Here is a 17217-nt window from a genome sequence, read left to right as displayed (position 1 = left end):
ACACACACACACACACACTACAGACAAAGGGACACTGTAGCAGCACACACACACACACACACACACACACACACACTCTACAGACAAAGGGACACTGTAGCAGCACACACACACACACACACACACACTACAGACAAAGGGACACTGTAGCAGCACACACACACACACACACACACACACACTCTACAGACAAAGGGACACTGTAGCAGCACACACACACACACACACACACACTACAGACAAAGGGACACTGTAGCAGCACACACACACACACACACACACACACACACACACACTACAGACAAAGAGACCCTGTAGCAGCACACACACACACACACACACACACACACACACACACACACACTACAGGCAGAGAGACACTGTAGCAGCACACACACACACACACACACATACACACACACACACACACACACTCTACAGGCAGAGACACTTCAGCAGTTGCTTTTCTTGTTGCTGTGGCCAAATACCAAAGAATGAGCGATGTTAACAAGGCCAGGTTATTTTGGCTCAGAGACTGAGGTAGTTCAGTCTATCATGGTGGGGGAAGCCATGGTGATTGTGGGGTGTGCAGCTTGTTCACATCTTAGCCAATCAGGAGCAAAGTGAAGCTGCCAGAAATCCTAGGCTGGCTCTAACCCTCAAGGTTCCTTTTGTGCAGCTACTTCTTACTAACTGAAGCATTCCCTCCTTGAGAGTCTGCTTAAGATCAAAGATGTAAAGGAAAGTTACAAGATTTGGAAGATCATGAAATGTAAGACTCAGAAGGCCCCTCCAGAGATTATATGAGCAGTAAAGACAGCTAGAGAGGAGACTCTTCAGTGGAACTGCCTACATGTTGTGCAGGGAGCTCCAGGGATGTAGCCTTAGCAAGTTGTCACTGATGCTGAGGTGGACTCTCAGTGCTGCAGCTGACTTTAAGTTATCCGTGCTCCTTTAAGTACACACTCACCATAACTACTATCAGTTACACCACAATCTCACTGGCTCACTAAGCTGGACAGACTTTTGGTCTGTTGTCTGTGATGTACTTAGGATGAACAGACATTTGTTCATAATTCCCCTGGAAAAATCACACAGCAACTCCCTATCCCAGTGATCAGCTTCCAATTAAGTCCCACCTCCCAGAAATTCCTTAGCCTCCGAGACAACACCACCGCTAGACCAAGTGTTCTAACAATTGAGCATGTGAGGGATATTTCACAACCAAACTGCAACAAATACTCAACACACTGAGAATTGTGGAAATTAAAATAGAAACCACGAGTTCTCACCTCCTGCCACTCAGAATGACTGACAGTTAGGAAACAGGCAGTTCCAAGAGCTGGGGAGGATGTGGAACTGAGGCCTCACCCTGGGCTTGTGGGAACCCACAAGGGCCCGACTCTATGAGAACAAGCTAATAGTTCCCTGTAAAGTATAGTGGACATTTACATAGGACCACATTTGGCACTTCACGACGTTAGAAGTGACAAGGAGGCTCATGTTGAAACATGCACACACACATGAATACACAAACATAAATACGTGCACATACATATACTCACATACACAACACATACATGTACTCTCACACACACATACACATACATCGTACATACACACAAGAGCTCATGCTCACATATGCATTCACATACACATAAACACCACACATACATGAGCTCATGCACACATATGAACTCCCAGAAACATACACAATACACAAGCTCATGCATACATGTTTACTAATACCACATATACGCACTACACACATATGAACTCAAGCACTTACATACATATATACCACTTACATAAATTTATGTGTGCATACACACATGTATACATGTACATATGCACCCAAATGCAATTAATGCTAGCCCTGGGCATTGTGAAGCTCTGAGAGTTGGCTGGTTGACCCTAGGCTTCCTGCTCCTGGAGGGTGTCTTGCTCTTGGCCCTGTGTGTCCATTCACGTGCACAGCTCCACAAACCCAGGTGGAATAATGAACATCTTTAGCATCTTAAGAATTTAATGTGCTTGCTTTGGCATATACTAAAATTCGAACTCTACAGAGAAGGTTAGCATGACCCCTGTGCAAGGATGACACACAAATTCATGAAGCAGTCCATATTTCTAAACATTTTTGGCTTTCAAAAAAATTTAAGAAATAAATATGCACAGCCAGGCATGATGGCACATGCTTTTAATCCCGGCACTCAGGAAGCAGAGTCAGGAGGATCTCTGTGAATTTGAAGACAGTCTGGTCTACAAATCCAGTTCCAGAACAGCCAGGGCTGTTACACAGAGAAACCCTGTCTTAAAACAAACAAACGAACAAACAAAACCTCTTCCCCCAAAAAAACAAACAAAAAAGAAATAAACTTTTATTCATTACGTTGAGATATTCAGAACAATGCTCATAGTATGTGCATTAGTTATAGCAAAGTATACATCCACGCAAACACTTTAAAGATATGAATGATAATTTCCACACCTCTACACTGTCTCCAAAGTGTGTAGTACGAGTCAGTGCACTGGCCACATGTGCATCTCAGCAATGACACAGCCTTCTCATGCCTGAGGAGCCGGGCCACTTCTAACCAGATCACGGCCTTCTCATGCCTGAGGAGCCGGGCCACTTCTGACTAGATCACAGCCTACCCATGCCTGGCAAATGGGGTTTGGAGTCACTGCTGATCAGCTACTTGCTTACTCTTGCTGTGAATTGAATTTCCCTTTTCTCAAATGAGCACCTTGCCATATGCTTATTACAATTTCGATGAGCAGCCAGGCCTGGTGGCTCAAGTTCTCATCCCAGCTACATGGAAGGCTGATGTAGGGGAATCTCAAGTTCAAGGCCAGCTCAGGCAACTTAGGGAGATCCTGTCTCCATGTAAAAAATAAAAAGGGGCCCAGGGAATACCTCAGGGTTAGAGTGCTTTCTCAGCACACGTGAGTCCTTGGGTTCCATCCCTAGAAATGCCACCCCACCCTGACAAACACTTGGGTGCACTGTGCTGTGAAATGCCAGCTGGGGTCACTTGCCCTTTTATGATTTAGTGACCTGCCTTTTGCCGTGTAGCAGAGCCCCTGCACCACACTCCCTTGCATGACCTTCTTCACTGCTTACAGAATTTTCCCCACCTTATTGAGGTGTGATGATGTAGAAGGAAATGGACACACCGAGTACTGCTGAATGTGCTCATTCAGTCACAACTGACTTCTCACCCTATGTTGGAGCCCGACCCCAGTATTCCTTTTTCCTTAATAGCAGGATGTTGATGTGATATACACTCTTTCGTCAAAGGCCTGCAGCCTCCAGCCCACCTTCGCCCTCTGCAGGTGACTGTGGCCAGGAGCTCAGCTCTGGTCAGCAGGCTGCAAGCCTGGGTCCTGTAGTGCCTGAGCTTTGCTCAGGAGACAACAGCAGTTTGTCTCTTTGATTCTTCTTCTTCTTCTTCTTCTTCTTCTTCTTCTTCTTCTTCTTCTTCTTCTTCTTCTTCTTCTTCTTCTTTTAATTATATTCATTTGTTTGTGTGTTACTGAGTACACACATATACTTTCGTTACAGAGGTACTTGCACACACATGCCCCTGCATACACACATGCACTTGCATACACACATTTTACACACAGATGCACTCATACACACATAGGTACTTACAAACATACATGTACCTGCACACACCAGCCCACATACACACATGCAGACAAACACACATGTACCCACGTATACATAAGTACTGGAACACACATACACCACAAATACATCTTCCCCCCTTGGATCTAGACACACACAGGTACACACAGGTGCCCATATACATATGAAACCCAAGTGTGTACAAACACACACATATATACCTGCATTTGCAAATGCATCTGCACAAATGCACCCCCCACACTAACACACATATGTACCCACATATGCATACACTCTAATATACACCCATATCTACCCTGTCTCAAAAATAAAAGGGCAGATGGTACCTGAAGAAATGTCACCTGTGATTGTCTGGCCTTCACACATGCATGTCCTTGTGTGTGCACATCCTTCAGAATGCCAAATAAATAAATAAATAAATAAATAAATAAATAAATAAATAAATAAATAAATAATAAGTAAAAAGAAATGACTGCCTAACAGGCAGGAGAAGAGCAGGGGGCAGGGACTTTCCTGGGCTTTTGTCATTTAGACTTCAAAGTTCTAGAAATAGTTTACGTGAGTGTGGCGCAGTGAGACCACACTGAAGAACAGCCATGGCCAGTGTCAGGACCTCTCCCTCCCGGCAGGCTTAACCACCAGGGGAATCTATTTCAAATAACTTACAGCACAGTCATCTGAGGATACTCTTGGCTGCATGGAGGAGAGGGGTCCCAAGACTCCTGGTGCAGTCCTCCACCTTCTGAGGGGATCACAGGAGAGCTTCTGGCCTCTGGGGTAACTCCTTGGTGGGGGCTTGGAGGGCTCACATCATTCCCCTAACCAGAACCCAAATGGCATGTGAGGTCAGATTATGTTCAGACCTCCCATGGAGACTTTCACACCCATCTTGAGGCAGGGAACTCATTGTGGACAGCCATTTCAATAGCAGGTTCAGGGTCTGTAACCCCAGAGCTTGCTCTGCCCCATGTGGCTGATCTCCAAGGTTAATTCCATAGGTGATGACTCCTCAGACCATCAGGCCCTGTGCAGAAGATTCCATGCTCCTAACAAACTGGCCTCAACCAAACCACCCTGGTTGGTCTTTGGGGCCTAATGATTCCAACAACTTCTCTGATCAGGGATATGGGCCAGTGAACCAGGCTGACATGGAGTCAAATACAGGAAGGAGAAAAGGAAGGAGGAAAGAAAATGGGAAGGAAAAAGGGGGAAAAGGTGGTGGATGGGTAGTGAGATGAATGAAGGAATGGGTAAATGGAGAGATGGATGGACAGGTGGATGGATGTACAATGTGCATCTGTATACGTAGCTGTGTGAATGTGTGTGTAGGTAGATGGATGCTTGAATGGATGAATGAGTGAATGCATAGGTGTATGGATGGATGGTGGGTAAATAGGTGGGTGAGTGGATATGTGGATGGATAGATAGACAATGGGTGGGTGTATGGATGGGAGGGGAGGGAATGAGGGAGTGAGTTTCAGCAGGTAAAGCCTGGGGAAGAAATGGCAGGCCATGCAGACACTACAGCAGCCTGCAGAGTGAAGTGTTCTCATGGGCAGTGGGAGCAATGCTAATGTTCCGATGCCATTCCCACCATGTGCCGCTCATTGAGTGTTCACAGCAGCCCTCAGAGATAGGGCCTGATACTGCTCCCGTCTACAGAGGAGAAAAGTCAATAGTCCCTAGCCTTGTTCAGAGCTACATGGCTGGCTATTAGGTGAGGACCATACCAACTGGTTCCTGGCACTGTGCTGAGGCTCACAAGGATGCAGGATCACATGGGTGCACAAACATACTCTGGGTCTGGGATGACCCAGAAACCCAGATTCAACCACAGGTACAAGGAGGTTGACCAGGTGTCTACAGACACTCAGAGGCTAGCAAGCAAAGTCAAGGAGAGGAGGCCCCTAGTAATAAATCCCCAGGACCAGACATTGGCCTAAATACTTCTATGACCCAGATACCAGCTCAGTAACTGGAGATAAAAGGACCCTGAGGCCCTGCCTAGCTAGGAGTCACAGGCCCAAGGCTGACCTCACTGATAGCCATACACATCCCTGAGTACTATCCTGAGGATGGACTGGAGCATCAGGTAGACCTGTTCGACCCTTGAGGTTGTTTCCAAAGCTTGAGGACCTCAGCAGGGCTTCCAGGGAAGGCACATGAGGAGAGGGAAGCTGACAGAGGCCCAGCTCAGGCAGACAGGATAAATAGGAGAGGCAGCATACTTCAGGCTCTCTATTCCTCCCTCCATGCAGACCTTGCTCCTGCAGAGGCATCAGGGGTAGAGACATAGGGCACTTTGGTCCCAGAAGAGGTGGGCATGGAAAGCTCTTACCCTCCACACATGGTTTGGACACATTATGATGGGCAGGGGCAAGAAAGGCAGGATAGGGCATCTAGAGTGTGCTAGAGGAGAGTGGGCCTCTTCCCCATCCTGCCCAAGGCTGTGTCTGGTTCTGGACCAGGTTCTGGCCACTGTCAGACCCATGTATCTTGTATGAAGTAAAGGCTATGGCTATGGTTAGGAGTGAAGCAGGACTGGGGAAAGCATGGACTCTGGTCAAGCACGACTTGAGGAGGCTGGCAGTCTAGCCTGTGCAAGGGCACAATCTGCCAGGGTCTGCTTGCCCTGCCCAGGGCCAGGGCCTCGAGGATGCATATGCCAGTTAAGAATCCTGCCAGGTGAGGCTAGTTACATGGAAGCTGGTGTGCTGTGAAACCAAGATATGGTTCTTGCTGTGGCGGGCCAATGGCCTTGACAAACCACTGCCGAGGTTAGAGTCAAAAATCCTCACTACTGCTTTGTCACCTGGAGGTCAAGACAGCCTCTTACCTTTCAGACAGAGAGTGTGTTTTCGTGCATGTGTGCACTTGTGCATTTGCATATCTGTGCAACGTTTGCATGTGCACGCGTCCTCGAATGTGACTATGTGAATACTCCACGCAGGGTGTGGGAGCAGGCTGCACTTCCTGGAGGTGCCAGATAGCAGGTGCCCCATCATGTGATCAAGGCTGCCCCCTTGCCTGGATCCCTGGGAGCCTAGTGCCTGCGCTCTTTACCTTCCTTGATCTGGGTCAGTGAAGTCTCTTCGCCTCAGCCAGTACCTGCCTGGCCACCTCCTCATGAGCCCTGAGCCACATGTTTCCAGTTGTTTCTGACAACTTCCTCTGCTGCTCCGTGAGCCTCCAGCCCTCCAACAGCAGGCAGGATGGTACTACTTTCCTTGATGGCAGGGCTGTCGCTGCAGAGGGTCTCATCTCCCTACACCTGAGGGGTTGACGCCCTCTTCATTCATGGTACTAGGTGGTCCTCCCTTCTGATCCAACACACCTGCTTTTCTGCTCTGGAATATGTAATGGCATCTTGCTCCCCAGAGGAATGTTTCTCATTCCTTCTCAGCAGTGGTCTCTGGTACCTAAACACTGAGGTCTTGGCCTTGGCCTGACCCTGGGTTGAAGACTGGGGAAGATTCAACTGGGATGCTAAATTCTCTTGAAAAAGAGCTGAAGTCCTGGGGTCCTAGCAATTTCCCTGCTTACTTGGAGTTTGTTTGGGAGGGTCTGGGGAAAAACATAGCTTAAACTCCCCCCTCCCACAGATTTTTGCTCAGAAAGCTGGAGATCTGAACTGCCAGGGGCTTAGGACAGTCCCTCTTTGAGGAGGAGGGTCAGATTTCCGCCCTTGCTGGGACCCTGCAAGAGGCATGTGTACGGAAGGGGGCGCCCAAACGCCTGCCAGCCTTCTGGTCTGGGCAGCGCAGCCAAAGAGGAGCTAGGCTGAGAGGCCCAGGAGAGAGCAGGGGTCGGGTAGGAGCAGGAGGTCAGGCTGAGCTGCCTGCAGACAGCAGGGGGAGCTGGGAGCCCAGCTGGTACAGGCTTGCCTGGCGCCTGTGTCAGCCTGGCGCCTGCCATACCTGACCTCTGGGTGCAGATTGGATCATTGTTCCTTCTAGTACCAGTAACTGACCTTGGGTTGATCCCAGAGGGCTGAGATGAACCCTGAAGGCCAGGTTCTGAACCATCCTCACACCAGCTCAAGGACCAGCACTCACTCATCTGTAGACTCTACACCAATAGTGAGGATTTCCAACTAACCTCCAGGCTCCAACATCAGTGAGCCAGGCACCCCTGGGTTTAGGGAGATCTTCCATGTTCACAAAGAAAGGCTGTGGGCTATGGTTACCTGGGTCCCTTTCTTTTTCTGAACTTGGAGTTCACTGCCTTGGGTCCTAGGAAATCACTGTAACTCTCTCCAGGAGTCTCTATACTGTAGTACCCTGCAAAGCAGGATCTGCACACACAAGGGTCCCCTTAGAGAAGAGTCCCTGCACAGAAGGATTCCCTAGAGCAGGATACCCACACAACAGGGTCCCCACACAGCAGGTGTCCTATACACCGGGTCCCCTTAAAGCAGGGGGCCTATATAGCATGGTTTTACCAGAAGAGGGACCTACACAGGACTCCCCGCAGAGCAGGGTCTCTGCACTCCAGGATCCCCCCAGACAGGGTACCCACACACAGCAGGGTCCTCCTGAAGCAAGGTCCCTATACAAAGCCCGCCCCCGCCAGAACAGAATCCCTGAACAGCAGAGTACCCACACAGCAGAGTCTCTGCACAGCAGGGCCCCCACACAGCAGAGTCCCCCAGAACAGGGTCTCTGTACAACAGGGACCCCACAGAGTAGGGATCCCACATAGCTGAAGCAGTTCTCACAATACTTTGTCCATCAAAACCCTGTCAGACGAGTTTAGGAAAACCTTAGTCATCATTCAAAGAATGTGGCTTGTTTGAAGGCACTTCATGTCTATCTTGACAAAAACCAGGTAGGCTCAGGGGCCAGATCTCTGTGATGAGGGGGTACCTTGGGACAATGGAACAGCAGTGGACAGGAGGGAGCCAAGATCCTGAATAACTGGCAGAATAGGCAAGAGGGTACCTTACACCAGGCTGTCCAGAGCGGCAGAGAGCAAGCCAGGCCAGTGAGGCAGAGCAGGAAGGCAAGATGCTCTGGACTGAGGGCCTGAAAGAAGGAGCCCAAAGCTCTAGCCCTAATAGCCTCCCTAACTCAGAGACACCAACCAGTTAGTTATCCAGATAGCCAGACACATGCTTTCACATTCAGAGAACATGAATGGTCATTTATACCCAGCAAACACAGACGGCCCACAGTACTCAGAGAACGTGGATGACTTACACATACTTGGGGGGCTGTGACCAGTTTGTCTATCAGGGACCCTAGAAAGTAGGCCAGGTCTTCACTCACACAGGCTTCTAGACCACCAGGTAACTTGCATATGACCCCAAGAAATCACTTCTTCTCTGACTTCCACTGGCCTGGAGACAAGATGAGCCAGGGGCCATCTTGTAGAGAGCCTGAGTGGGCCCAGGAGCCAGATATCCACTTTCCAGTGGCCCTCTCAGCACTGAGGGTCCCCATTAGGGTTGGTGAGGGGCTAGGGTCTACAGCAACGGAGATGAGACCCCATTTTCACCTCTGCCCATCTCCCCAACCCCCCCAGCCTGGGACCTCGCCCAGGCTGATGCTGATGAGTCTGCCAGTGGGGTGTCTGTGGGTGGGCAGCTGAGGGAGCCTGGTCAGGAAATAGCGGCTGCGGTGGAGGGCTCTTCCTCCCACACTGTGCATACAGCTGCTCCTGCTGGCAGCCAGTTCAGGACAGGCCTCTGTCCCAGGCTGGCTTTGGCTTCCCAATGTTCCCTTGGGTGGAGGACAGTGTGTGTCTAGGGAAGCCTTTGATCACATGCCCCCAAACTGAGGGTCTCAATTCTCCCTCCATGCCTGCCCTCCTCTCCTTGGTTAGCCCGCGCCCCGCTTGCTGCTAGCGCCAGCAAAGCTAGGGTTTGCATTGGCTTCAGGCCAAACCCCGGAATGTGCCTGCTGGCTGCCCGGCAGCTGTTCCTGGAAGAGGGGCGACAATGCACAGACTGTCTGTGAGATGGGGGTGGACGGGGTGCAGGCTGCCCAGAGCTGTGCATGAATAGAGCACAGAGGCCCTGAGACAGGGATGAATGGGTTCACTGGGCCCAGACACCCCTGAATGGGTTAGAACATCCAAAGATGCACTGGAGCTTGGAACTGGCCACCCGGGACCCCCAACCTGGGATATGGGCCTATGTGAGGTCTAGGAAGAGGTAGTTGTGAACACATGCCACCCAGAGACCCTAGTGGAATAGGGAACAGTGGACCTCAGCACTGAGCTCCACAGGTATACTCGATCCAGGCACTAAGATCGGGGTTACAAGGGACAGTGCCCCAATTCCAGACACAACGACACTTCACCTACACACTGGTATGTGTCAGGCACAGCCCTGTGGACACCCAGATTCTTACATCAGTGGGGTTCATATCTCCCACATGCTGCTAGATTGTGGGGGGTCTTCAGATATCCACAGCAGGAACTCTGATGCTCAGAAAGTGAAGCCGTCAGCCTGGCGCCATGCATGAATAGAGACTGGGACCAGAAGGGATATGGACTCACATGGGCCGTGACTCCTGCTAGTGATGAATGGGCAGTGGACATCCAAAGACGCAGTGGATCTTGGAACGGCTGCTGGGGGCCCTTGCCTTGGGATGTGGGCCTACGTGAGAGACAGGCAGTGGGGTGTTAGGCTGCCAAAGACCCTGGTGAAGGAGGACAAGCTGTCCAAACCTCAGGCGATGATGAAGAGGAAGACTGGGGCCTCAGAGTGGGGTGCGTGTCAGCATCAGCCAGCACTCTTGGGTTGGCGGAGACTCTGGAAACTGGGGCGGGGGAGCTGTGGTGTGATTCCTGAAGTCTTTTCTACCTAGCAGTTTAGAGGAATGAGAGGCAGACTGCCAGACACCCAGAAAAGCCAGGGTTCCCAGGAAGAGGTTACAGGGTGCAGCTAGCTGGGAACATGAGCATAAGCTCTCTGTTTAGCCCAAGAGACTCTACCCATCACCATATCTCTAGCTATGTAGGTGAAGGGACAGGGCTGTGCCCAGCCTTAGATGACCAGGTATACTTGTGGAGAGGTTATGAAAGGTCCTCAGATCTCTGAGAACCTGTGCACAGCACACAGACCCCTGGAGGTGGGTGCCAGCTGCACCTTACCTCTGCAGAGAAGACCAGGGTGGGACATGGAGACCCTCAGACAGAAGGATACAGGACAGTGAACCTCTTAAAGTGGGGTTTTTGGAACCTAGTCACTGTGATGCTGAAAGTAAAAGGTACCCAGACACCCAGACAAGTGAGGTATCAGTTCTCCAGGGTCTGATCACCCTAGTACTCAGGTGAGCAGAGTACCCACATAAGAACTCCAACAAAGGGTGACCTCGAATCTACCAGGGAAGGCTGGGAAGGAAGCTAACAGGCAGAGCGCCTGCCTGTACACATGTACAGTTGACCCACAGCACTGTAAACTGGGTTTGGTAGCCTGCAATCCCAGCACTCGGGAGGTAGAGGCAGAGGGATCAGAACTTCAAGGTCATCTTGAAGGTCAGCTACATAGTGAGTTCCAGGCTAGCCTGGGCTACATGAGACCCTGTCTCAAAAACATGAAGAAGCTGCTTCTATACCTTTCAAGGCAAGGAATCGGGTAAAGGCCGTAAAGGCCAACTGTTCACAGAAGTTCACTCTGATGACATGGGGTGGCCAGGATGGAAATGCTAAAGAGACGATGAATGGGAAACTCAGGTCCACGGTACAGCAGGCTGTGGGGATGCTATGTTTAGCTAATGGGGCATAGGTACAGACCCATGGGGTACAGAGATCATGGGGTACACTCAGACCCCTGGGCTACAGAGATCAGCACTCAGCGATCAGCTCTTGAGCAGGCTCAGCTCATGGGGCACAGGTACAGGGTGCAGACACCTGGGCGGCTGGGGGTGGGCAGGCAGCCCAGAGCTCAATGAATGGCACACAGAGAGCTGAGACAAGGGTGAATGGGACGCACACAGCAGTGTGATGCCCAGGAACGGCGTGTCCAAAACCACAGGAACGCGCCGCCGGCCCTAAGCCTCCAGCTTGACATACAGGCCTATGTACCTTGTGTCAATAGGCAATTCAGTAGGCCCAACAAATGGGGTACAGGCTGTCCAAGACCCTCATGACCACAGAATGGAGCTCCTGTTCCCAAATGAACAGGGAACAGGTCACCCAGCTGCACAGACACTTGGGTATTTGGAGCATGTAACCCAGGTATTCACAAATGTAGATTAAAGACACCATTCTACAGTTTCCTTGGACAAACAGAGACCTCAAATCAATTTGTATGAGGCCTTCATAAAGCTATATGATGGATGGGGCCCTGGATTCTAGCTCTCTGAAGGCTTTGGGAGATACATCCAGCCATTCAGTGAGTTCCACCATACGTATAGGGGGTGGAAGGCTCACCTGGGCACTGGGGAGATCAGGGTTCACATCTCATCCCTGGAGTCTCTGATAGAATCTCAAAACTCAGCGTGTCATGTTCAAGGAAACTGCAGCATAACATCATGCTCAAGTAGGTCCTGATGTAGCAGTGATGTCACAACCTATGCCAAAGCACAGGCAGGAGGCCCTTCCCTAGAGACCCCAATAATGGCGCCATTTCTCTAGATTCTGGGATGATGGGGTGTAGCCTCCCTGGATGGTTAAGAGATGGGGACTGTGCTCCTTGGCTGCCTAGGTGGTGGATCATGTGTGTTCTCCAGTGCTCAAGAGATAGGATGCAGCCTTACCGGATGTTCAAGAAATGAGGTACAGGCTCCCCAGATGTTTAGAAGTTGGGGTTCAGCTCCCCAAAGTGTCTAGATAATGAGGCTCAGACTTGTTCTGATGCTGGAATGTTAGGGACGCTCTGCCTAACATGTGTCCCTCGGTGCAAAAGACATAGATAACCCGAGTGGACATACAAGCTACTTACAGAGGTCTGAGACAAGTTGAGCACCCATCTTTGGCTGTCCCAGACCCCAGATAAAAGGGGTGCCCAGAAGGATAGGGCCTTTAGTGGGGTCAGTACAGGCAGGGAGCACGTGTCCCATCCCAGCACGTCTCCTGCTTCTTTGCCAGAGGCTCCGGGCTCTCCCGCCAGCGGCTGCCGTGTGTTCTGACCTCAAACATTCCCCAGGCATCCTCAAAGGAAGCGTACGAGTCCAGGAGCCCCGCCAGGGTCTCCACGGGGCTTCTGGCTGCCAAGCCGCTGTCTGGGGGCCGCGGGCCTGGCCGTGGGCTGCCAGCTCTGTTTGGTTTTCTCCTTCCTGCCTCAGAACCTCAGACGCCGTCTCGCCACGGAGGCGCCCTCATTCTGGAAAGGCACAAAGCCCCTACACAGCCGGGTTGTGGGAGCTACTTGTGGGGCCTGAAGCTCTGCTCTACAGGGGCCTGGTAGGTCCCAAAATGCAGGTGCTCGCTACCAGGGTGCCTTGGTATCCCTGCAGGCACACCTCTGGCCCCTGTGATCTTATTTACAAGCCTCTGTCACATCACCTGAGTCACAGCAGAGGACGAACCCACCACCTCATGCCGGTGCCCATGTACCCAGAGCCACTTGTGAGCAGCATGCGTGTGCCCCACATGCGGTGGTCCCAGAGCATGCTCCAGCTGGAGTTTCCTCAAAAAGACCTGTCTGGTCAGCCCAGAGACTTGGAGACTTTGGGGCTAGTGAGATAGATAGGTTGTGTTAACCATTAACCATTCCGATGTCTGACTGGCAGCCACAGATAAGTGGCTGTGGAGTGACTGGACCAGACTAACTGGTCAGAGCACAGTGAAGAACTCAGATGCCAGCTCTGGTGGGACTCAAACTGATGGAACAGACCCTGAGGTTAGATTACTGCAAGGACCTCGGACACCAGGATGAGGGCTTGCTCATCGGGAAGCTAAAAACTCAAAGGAGTGGGTCAGAATGTCCTCTGAGGGTAGCAACAAAGCCAACCAGTCCCCCATGGTCCCAGGACAGCACCGCGTAGCACCAGGCAGCTCCCCCACAGGGTTCCACCTTCTTTTTTCTTGGTTCCCTAGACCTGCACTGCCAGAAGGCACATTCTTCAACCAAGCTGCTGTGACTCAGGCCTTCTGGGTGTGTGAGCCTGCACAGAGGTCAGCCCAGTGGGCCTATCACCCCCGTGTGCTAAGTCTGGAGTGGGTGGGGTAACCCCCAGCCTTGAGGAACCCCTAGAGATAGCCCAGAGTCCAGACACCAACTCTAGGACTGCAGAGAAGGGGAGACCTTCTCTCTCAAGGGAGTTTCCTGGCTTCGGAGGGCCAGCAGTTCCGGCCATGAGGTGGGGCTCCCCAAAGCCCTGCCTCCACACCCCTTCCCTCCCCAAGATTCTTTGGATCACTAGCAACAGGTGCTGGCTCTGCTGTGGACTCCAGGTGCTGCCTAAGAGTGAACCAACCAGCCTCCCGGTGGCTAGGGTCTGAGCAAGAAGGCCAGAACCCACCAGTCACAGGAAGCAGTAGGCCATCAGGTGAGGAAGAGATCACCGCTGTATGTACTTGGGGGCAGGAGTCTTGCTTTTCTGGGGAAAGGGAACACAGAACCTGCTCCCCGTGAAACATTACAAGGTCTGGTTAGACTGAGGGTGGACAGCAGGTCTAACCCAGAAGTAATGAATACTCAATCCTGGGCTGCCAGGGAATTTGGAGGAGAGGCCCAGCGCAACTGTGCATGGCTCCTGTCTTAAAGGGGGCACTGGGTGGCATCTAGCCCAAGACTGAGTAATTCTGAGGGACCTGGAAGGGATACCTGGAGAAAGTGGGGCCCAAGCAAGCCTTGGAAGGTGAATAGAGTGGGAAAGGCTGGGCAGTGGAAGCAGGCCTCAGACCCAACTGTGAGGCAGATGCCCTGCCTGGAAGGGATTACAGAGCTGGATGCACAGAGCCACTGGGAGGGAGCCTGGAGATGTAGCAGTGGCTCCCAGCTCCCTATCCTGGGTCAAACAGGGCTGGGTCCTTGAGAGAGTCTTCCCCAGCCGTCATAGACAGACTCCTGAAGTCAGCAGGAAAGCATGCCTGCCGCTCACGGGTGGGTGCTGCCCCAGGCCATACAAACAGGGATAGCCAACTCCCTGGGTTGGGGCTGGAGAATCATAGAGCCTCTTTTCTGTTGTCCTGCTCGGGCTCCCCTTCCCTGAAGTCCATTATCTGCAGGCTGAAAGCTCCTGTTATACCGGTGGAGACCAGCGGGGAGAGCGGCTCCACCTGGTGGCTGTGTTTTTACTTGCACCTTTACCACCGTGGAGACCTGGGGGTCCTAAGGGACCGTCTTCTCTCCAGGCCTTGAAAATCTTTCTAGTACCAGGAGCTGGTGTTCCTGAGGCCCCAACACCCTCCAAAGCTAGCTTCCAGACAGCCTGAAGTCCCCTGTGGACATCCAGGATGCCTTCCTGATCTACATGCAGTGAGAAATCACAGCTTATGGGCCTCTGTGCTCCCTGCTACTTGTTCTCACCATAAGGGAGGGAAGACTTCTGTCGAGAAGGGCACAGAAAGGAACTCACATGTGCAGAGGGAGAGAGAGAGAGAGAGAGAGAGAGAGAGAGAGAGAGAGAGAGAGAGACAGAGAGAGAGAGAGAGAGAGACAGAGAGAGAGAGAGACACAGAGAGAGAGAGAGACAGAGAGAGACAGAGAGAGAGAGAGAGAGACAGACAGACAGACAGACAGACACAGACAGAGACACAGAGACAGACAGACAGACAGACAGAGAGGTCTCAGCATTACTTGAATTCCAGCACTCGTTCCGGCTCCACCATTACCAAATGGCCAATGTGGCTTTGCTCACTCAGGGAGCCAGACTTGTTTGAGTCTAGCTTCAGCCCTCTTATGTTAGGGACTCTTGAGGAACAACACCCCAGCTCCAGCTCCCACCAGCCTACCTCACCAAGTGTCACTGGAAGCACTCCAGACATCCCCTGAGGACTTGTGCCCAGCAGACACCCTCAAAAGGCCAGACAAGAGTGAAGTTAGGGGACAGGGAGGCCGTTGAGGCCTCAGATCACCTCCTCCCTCTTCAGGGGACTCACCAAGCTTCCACTTCCACCGAATTACAGACTGGGGTCAGAAACCAAGTTAGGGACTAGCTGTATGATTCATGGGGCCTGGGGATGAATTAAAATATGGTACCTGTGCTAAAATACTGAGGGATTTCAAGAGATGAGGAGGGCATTCAGCCTAAGACTGTGGCCCTCTCAGGTCCCCACCAGCCCACTCTCCGTTGTCATTATGGCTTCTTGTGACAACCCTCTGCAGCTCTGCTCCAGGGCCATGCCAACTTCGGACTCCAACCTCAGGCCATCCTTGGAAAGCTCATGGGTCCACGGTTGCAGGATCCCTAAAGAGAGACCTGGGAGGCAGAACCTGGTCTCCTCCTGATCTGCAGCCACCCACGATCACTGAGGAGTGGCTGCCTCTCTCCAGCCTACCAGGCAGTGAGGCATTGATGTTGCAGGAGGGGGTGTCCCTTAGAATCATGTTGGGGATTCCAGGCTGAGGGTACAGGAGAGAAAGGATCTGACCCCACAATTAGTTACTTCTCGGGGGTAGGCTGATCTGGTAACCTGTATTCAGTCTGGGCTTAGATACAGTAGGAGGGTGGCAGGCTCTTGTAGCACAGTGGGGTAGACTCAAGTTTTAGAAACCAAGTCCTGGTCAGCAGCTGCCATCTAGGGAAGCTGGTTGGGGGGATCTGAGTTCAGGGAGTCACAGTGGCTCTCAGCCCCTAGCTGGAGATCCCACCCTTCCTGCTCATGGTGGAAGAAGACAGCCTGTCAGATGTGTACCCTCCTCCGGCCCCAGGAAGGTGGGGTACAGAGGCCAAGGCAGCTTCATGGCCTCCTCCTTCCCACTCCCATGCCAAGGGTGGCCAAGCCGGCAGGTAGGCAAGTTTAGGCCGGCATTGATTCAGCATGGAGGAATGTTCAGGCTCTCCCAGCTATGCCTTGCCCCTGCCTGCCCCCGCCTCGCCCTCATCCCCAGGCACTACTGGCCTGGTGCCTATGCCAGCAAAGCTCCTTCAGCCTAGGCTTGCTGGAGCGCATGCCCACTTGCTGGTGGCCCTATGCCCTGTACCCCCAGCTCCCTCCCACATGACCTCATGGCCCAAGCTGCTCTTGGCCCGGAGGCTACAGTGAACTGGACTACCTTGTAGAACATGGTAGGTCTTCGGAATGCAGGGGGCTATGATGGGTCCTCCTTCCTCATGAAATGAGACACCCCTGAAATCAGAAAAGGCCTCTGAGTCCATGAAAAAAGGGCAAAGTTCTTCGTGCAATGTGTGTTGGAGGGTTCCAGTGGGCAAGGGCCAGCAAAAGCAGGTACCAGGCTGCCCAGGCCTGGCCTACTTGGCTAGGGTTGGGGCCTGGGGAAGGTGGCAAGAGGCTGGGCTTGTGGCAGCTAAGTCAATGCTTTGGCCAAGGCCCAGAGCTTCTCTCTGCCTAGCTTCCTGACTTAACAACCTTGCCCCTGGCCACCTAGGCTGCCTTCTAATCTAGGGTGGACTCAGTACTTGCTGCTGCCAGTTGAAGAGGCAGTACACAAAGGTCAGAGGGCTACCCCTCAAAGTGACCTGGATTCCAGTTATCTCCTCCAA

At 52.1% G+C, this 17217-nt stretch overlaps 1 pseudogene; it reads left to right on the top strand.

The window, feature by feature from the left end:
* Window positions 1–2032: 2032 nt before the first annotated feature.
* LOC128095749 (uncharacterized) lies at window positions 2033–2132 on the top strand (annotated as a pseudogene).
* Window positions 2133–17217: the final 15085 nt, after the last annotated feature.

Source organism: Peromyscus californicus, unplaced genomic scaffold, assembly GCF_007827085.1.
Source record: "Peromyscus californicus insignis strain IS unplaced genomic scaffold, ASM782708v3 Scaffold_4__1_contigs__length_199733344, whole genome shotgun sequence".
NCBI lineage: Eukaryota > Metazoa > Chordata > Mammalia > Rodentia > Cricetidae > Peromyscus > Peromyscus californicus.
This window is presented reverse-complemented; position numbering and strand designations above follow the sequence as displayed.